This window comes from Medicago sativa, chromosome 8 (genome assembly GCF_051527215.1).
Source record: "Medicago sativa cultivar Bolivia chromosome 8, Bolivia_mono, whole genome shotgun sequence".
NCBI lineage: Eukaryota > Viridiplantae > Streptophyta > Magnoliopsida > Fabales > Fabaceae > Medicago > Medicago sativa.
The window spans coordinates 21,596,402-21,603,564 of NC_140756.1; positions in this window are offsets into that span (position 1 = coordinate 21,596,402).

Consider the following 7,163-nt stretch of genomic DNA (forward strand, 5'->3'; position numbering starts at 1 on the left):
ATACTTAAGTCACATTTTATTACCAACGAAAAGAACAATTTTATAAAATAGCTCTTACTTTTTCAATTTTATCTCCACACTTTAAAAAGTGTGTGATCTAGCCACTAGGCTATTGAACCAAAAAAAAAAAAAAATCTCAAAGTATAAGTCACATTTTATTACCAACGAAAAGAACAATTTTATAAAATAGCTCTTACTTTTTCAATTTTACTCTTATTTATTTATTACTCTCTCTTATTTCAATTTTTTTAATTTATCTTTTGCATACTATAAATGAAGAATAATGATGTAAAATAGCTCTTAATTTCTCTTTTTCATTCAAAATTAATCGCATTTTTTAATCTTTTTAAGGTTTAATTTTACCTTTACTTGAAGGGTCTGGTTTGGTCCCACCTTCCTTCTTGTATGTTGTTTTTTCGTTGGTTATCGATATATTAGTGTGAATATTTTTTTTTTTTTAAAAGATGAAGAAAAATAGATAACCGGGAGGAAAGACAAAGGAAAAAAGAAATCTGGGTTTTTGAATAAACATTGAACTACCTTTTTAGGGTTAATTAAGTTTTTAGTCCCTATAAATATTCACAGTTTTGTTTATAAGTCACATTTTATTACCAACGAAAAGAACAATTTTATAAAATAGCTCTTACTTTTTCAATTTTACTCTTATTTATTTATTACTCTCTCTCTTATTTTAATTTTTTTAATTTATCTTTTGCATACTATAAATGAAGAATAATGATGTAAAATAGCTCTTAATTTCTCTTTTTCATTCAAAATTAATCGCATTTTTTAATCTTTTTAAGGTTTAATTTTACCTTTACTTGAAGGGTCTGGTTTGGTCCCACCTTCCTTCTTGTATGTTGTTTTTTCGTTGGTTATCGATATATTAGTGTGAATATTTTTTTTTTTTTTAAAAGATGAAGAAAAATAGATAACCGGGAGGAAAGACAAAGGAAAAAAGAAATCTGGGTTTTTGAATAAACATTGAACTACCTTTTTAGGGTTAATTAAGTTTTTAGTCCCTATAAATATTCACAGTTTTGTTTTTAGTCCCTACAAAATAAAATCACACTTTTTAGTCCCTGTGACATTTTCCTGAAGCATTTTAGGGACCAAAAATGTTATGGAAATTTTTGACAGGGACAAAAAATGCTGATGGAAAATTTTATAGGGACTAAAAAGTGTGATTTTATTTTGTAGGGACTAAAAACAAAATTCTGAATATTTATAGGGACCATTTACTTAATTAACCCATATTTTTATTTTGTATAAAGTGAGAAAATACATCCCAATTGAGTATTTCAATTTTACGAATTGATGAATACATTGATGAATACATGATGTAGGTTTTGATCCTCAATTTGTTTATGTAGATATGTCTCAGAATCAAGGAACCGTTGAGTTGAACAAAAAGGAGGGTGATGACAAGAAGAAAGAAAAATCGCCTATGACATGGCACGGAATCACATGTGATGGTTCCGTCAAAAAGAAGGATTCGAAGGTGTTGGTGTACAATCAGTCGAGGTTGAGAGGAGCGGGAGGACATGCTACTTTGGTCCTCAACCAAAAGCAGGTGCCCCAGGGACTATTGGGGGACAACCCGATTGACTTGTGTGACGATTGAATGTAATTGTTTTTTATATTTTGGATCTTATTTTGCTTAATTGTTTTGGATATTTTTTTTGTTTTTTATATGCCGTGCGCATTTTGCTACATTTTGCTTGACATTATGGTACTTTGAATAAAATTGCGTATTGAATAAATTCGATTAAACTCACGTATTGAATAATTTTGATTAAACTCGATCGTGTATTGAATAATTTCGATTAAACTCACGTATTGAATAATTTCGATTAAACTCACGTATTGAATAATTTCGGTTAAACTCGCGTATTGAATAATTTCGGTTAAACTTGCGTATTGAATAAATTCGATTAAACTCGGTCGCATATTGAATAATTTCGATTAAACTCACGTATTGAATAAATTCGATTAAACTTGCGTATTGAATAAATTCGATTAAACTCGATCGCGTATTGAATAATTTCGATTAAACTCACGTATTGAATAATTTCAATTAAACACACGTAGTGAATTCGAATAAAAATTGCGTAATGAATAAATAAATTCGAAAAGTGGTAAATTCATTTCATTACATTACATTCTGGAATGCACATTCCAACTACAACAATTATCTTACCTCTGAATGGGGTAAATTTAAACTCGTTAAACAGCAGGACTTTAACATCCGACCGGCATTCCCATTGTTCCATTCCAAAGATTAAATTCTTGTTAGGTTTGGTTTAAATGACGGTATTCAAGTGTCAAAAGAAAGAGGTCCTTTCCTTGACACTTCAATGCCTTCATTTAAACCAGCTTAACAAGAATTTAATCTGTTGGTCCAATGTTGGAGTCCTGCCGTTTAACAAGTTTGAATTACCCAATTCATAGGAAGACAATTGTTGTAGTTGGAAAGTGCATTCCAACTACAACAATTGTCTTACCTTTGAATGAGGCAAATTCAAACTTGCCAAACGGTAGGACTCCAAAGTTCGTCCGACATACCCATTGTTCCATTCAATAGATTAAATTATTGTTAGGCTTGGTTTAAATGATGGTATTGAAGTGTTAAAAGAATGAGGTCCATTCCTTGACACTTCAATACCTTCATCTAAACCACTCTAACAAGAATTTAATCTTTTGAAAGGAACAATTGGAATGTCGGGTGAATGTTGGAGTCCCGCTGTTTGGCAAGTTTGAATTACCCCATTCAAAGGAAGACAATTGTTGTAGTTGGAAGATGCATTCCCTACCAATCACGATCTTCTGGCGGAATAAGACTCTTGATGATATCTTCAGTTGATCCCAGCAACGTTACCCGCATATCGATCCACTGGAACATGTTGTGCTCCCAAAACATGCTCGTCACGTTTTCGTCGTTCTTTAATTCCACCCAACTGAATGATACTCTCCCTTCGTCGAGCTTTGGACGTTTATATTGAACGTAATCCACCCTCCTTGTGTCTCCGGGATTGACTCCCTGGTTGAATTCATTCAGTTCATCCTTGAGACCTCTTAACGTTACACCAAGACACCGAACCTTCAACCTCTGAGGTTCTCCGCCGTTGAATTGTGCATGAACGTGTTTACGTTGGATTTTCGTAAACAACCGCTGGTTTACAAATGGTAACTTGCAAGATCAACCAGTAAATCTTAGGACATATTGTGTTTGTTCTTGTTGTTAGAAATTATGTGTCTCTGGTGTCGAAAATATAAGAAATATGATAAAAACAATCGAATTCAATCCACTTGAACTCAATCGAACTTAATAAAGTAAAGTGCAAGAACACTTAAAGAAAAAAAAGGTAAATTGTATTGATTAAACAAAAGTTGGTACACAGATTCATACATTGCAACTTGTGACTCGTTTCTCGCTTCCATACGGATACTTTGAGTGTAAGTTTGTATGATGGAATTGTGACCCGTTTTTCCTATGAAAAACTACTATTTATACTAAGTCTAGAAATAACTACACTTCTTTGAAATTCAAACTACAACTGCCACAAGTCGACAGTTTTGCTTATTTGAAAACAAACTTAAAATACAAACTGACTTAAAGAATAACTGTTGATAACCACCTTCGAAAACTGCTCTGTCGAAGTCTTCTACCATCTTCGAACCTAAATTTGCTTTCAATACAACACTCTGTTCGAATCTTCTTTAAATCTAGGTCAACTATACTTTGACCACATTTATTACAGCTAGTAAAATATATTGGCTAACAAATTGCCCCCCAGAAACGCCATTTTCGATTTCACCGAAGAAGAAAAAGACGTTTTTGAAAAAATAACTAACATTCTCCATCGAAATGAATGATGTCAGTATTTAATTCAAAACTAATTCAAATTTCCTTTAAATACTGACCCCACAATCTTAGTTAGTGGGCCACGTTCTCTAATATTGGAAAAGACGCCATTTTTAATGGTAAAACTGTCAAAATAAGATCTTGACATGTGTCATGATCAAAGGTCCATATAGAAACAAACTCACCTTTACTCTTCTCACTTTTCACCATTTCATTTTCACTTTCACTGTTCCTCTTCTCCGCCAAAATTCTCTCAAAGAAAAAACTTCGAATTCTCTGCAACTCCTATCTTTAAACACGAAATCTTCACTATTCATCAACTTCTCACAAAAACATTGAAACAATGACAAACGCAGCAGGAACTTCTCATGTGAATCGCGAAGAACCCATTGATTTCACTGAAGAAATCGCCAATGCTGCTCCTGCTTTTGTGAACGAACCAGAGATCAATGAAGCTGAAAAAGCTATCTGGAAAACCCAGGTAATCATCCCTTGTACTGATACTCCACATGCATTCTTAGGCCCCATTTCTCTAGAACCTGAAACTCCAGAAATTAACTCTCTTTTTCCATGTATTGAAACTCAACCTCCTTTAATTTTCACAAAAGGTCCTTTTGACCTAAGTTTTGTAAAATCCAAAATTAGGACTGAACCAAAACCTTCTCCAGAATACATTGCTTGGTTAGACAAAGTTCAAAAACAAAAGGGACAATTCTGGAAGGAGAAAGGGATTTTTGATCTCATCCAAATATCTCGATATGGTCCAAAATACCATAATGAATTGATATTTGCTGCTTTACATTTTTGGAACCCATCGAACAACAGCCTTCACTTGAAATGTGGAATGCTCACTCCTACCCTTTTAGATGTGGCCGGCCTTACTAGCTTAAAACCAACTGGATACACCTTTAATCCAGATGTTACCACCTCTCAATACTCAGTAAATTTCGATAGCCCTGCCTATGGTTTGTTTATAGCTAACAACCATGATACCAAATGTGCTGAAGTATCTGCAGATGAACATGTAGCTTTCTTGACCTACTGGTTATCTATGCATGTTTTTTGCTCAAGGTCAGTACAAGTCCCTAAGAAATTCATGTGTCTAGCTAATCAGTTACATGAAGGAACAGATATCTGTTTAAGCAAACTGATTCTAGGTTCTTTGTATGAAACCCTTAACCATACAACTAATAATCTTAGAGATTATCCCCGAACTGGTGGGAATTTAGTTGTATCAGGACCCATATGGTTGTTCCAACTATGGCTTTTAGCCATTTTTGGATCAAAACTTGCTTCGATCCTACCTTCCTCTTACACATCAGCATACTCAGAAAGGACCACTGAAGGTATAGGCTTAGCTATGTTTCACCCTGATGGGAACAAATCTTCGCAACAACTTTTTGAGAATGCTTACAAAACCTTGCTTGATTGTCCCATTTTCACCCCTATAATGGCACCATTTACCACTAGGAAATATGGACCTAACTGGTTCAAAGAGGATTTTCCCACTACTTCGAAAACAGCCAACAAAACAGAAATCAATGCTATATGGGAAGCTTATTTGACCCCTACCTATCTATCTAGCAGACTTACACCTGGTAGCCCTTATGGAGTATATGGTTACCAACCTAACCATGTAGCTAGACAGTTTGGTATGGTTCAATCGAAACCTAGCTCTTTGTTCAAAAGTATAAGTGAATGGAAAATTCCTCTGATCGAACCTGTGTGGAAATCCATAATTCAAGCCAAGAGAACAACTGTGTTCGAGCCTACATATTTCTCAACATCATTTGCATGCTCTGAAACATTCTTTCGATGGTGGCGAAATTATTACATACGCCAATCCAATCGAGGGAATCCTGATGAATTGCTGCCTCAACTGACCAGTACTTTTCACACTTTGCAGAACAAAGACAAGAAGACTAGAGGTACGCACATTAAAGAAATTCAGCAATTTCAAAGATATTATCAAACAGCATATAACCCTTTACATCCAAGGAGGACAGTATATTATGCTGCTCAGACCTTGAGAGACAAAATTCGAGAAAAAAATTCCAGAAACAATTTTTCCCCCTGGAACACCCAATAAATATCTTTATGTTTTAGAAAAGAAAATGAGACTAGCAAAATTTCCATCTTGTAATCTTGCTTTGGCCTTTAGGCCACCATACCCAAAATGGTTACTTTATAATTTCAAAATCCCACAGAATAATTTAGTAACCTATGCTAAATGCAATTTATATCAATATAGTGGTGAACTTGGCTATGAATTATCCCAAGTTCGAATCGAAACTCCCAGTATCATGGGTATGATTTTTTCCTTTACTAAAATATATTAATACTATTTTTAGAAAAAAATAGTACTTATCTGTATAATCACATATTTCAGCTTTGCCTTTAACTCCAGGAGAAACAAAGCTCGATGATGCCAGCACCCAGAACACCTCAAAAAGCAAGTCTGACAAGAAAAAGAAAGCTTCCCAAACTAAAGAAGTTGAATCGAAGAAATCTGAGGCTGCATCGAAGGAACCTCCTAAATCAAAGGAACCCAAAGTGAAAACAACTTCATCGAAAAGACCTTCTAGATCGAAGAACAAAAAAGAACAAGCAACTGTCGATCTCTCTGATGATGATGACGAGGTGGAGATAACTAAAGAACAGATCGAAGCTTCCAAAGTAACACTTCCCAAAGTCAATACTGAAGGAAGAAGGAAAAGAAAACAAGAACAAATATCACTTGTCCAAGAAAAGGAAGTCGAAGTGGAAGCTTCTGAAGGTTCTCCCACCATCTCACCATCTAAACCATTCAAACGTCTTCGAAAGAATTCTCACTCTAGTGCTCATTCACATGTTGGTGATAATGGTTCGAAGGTATTTTATCAAAACTGTTATACCCTAATTTTGGACCTAAAAATACTTGTTCAATTCCTCTTTTCTTGCATTTCAAGTCATTTGATATGTCTCTGATCAATTGCATCTTTCTCTGCATTTTATTTCAATATTATTTGCAAAATTCATGTAAAAGGGTATTTTAGTCATTTCCTGCATTTAACTCATTTTTATCCTTGAAAATTGTTTGAGTCCTTTCATTTGATTTGAATAAGTCTCTGTTTCATTCTATGTCAAAATCCATTTCAAAATTCGCATTTGAAGTCATTTTGAGTCAGTTTTGCCCCTAGGGGCATTTTAGTCTTTTCATGTGTTAAAACCCTGTTTAAAATCCTAAAAATTGTCCCTGAGTCTTTTAATTCGCTTGTATAAACTCTTGCTTAATCCCTTGTTAAAAAATCATTTTAAA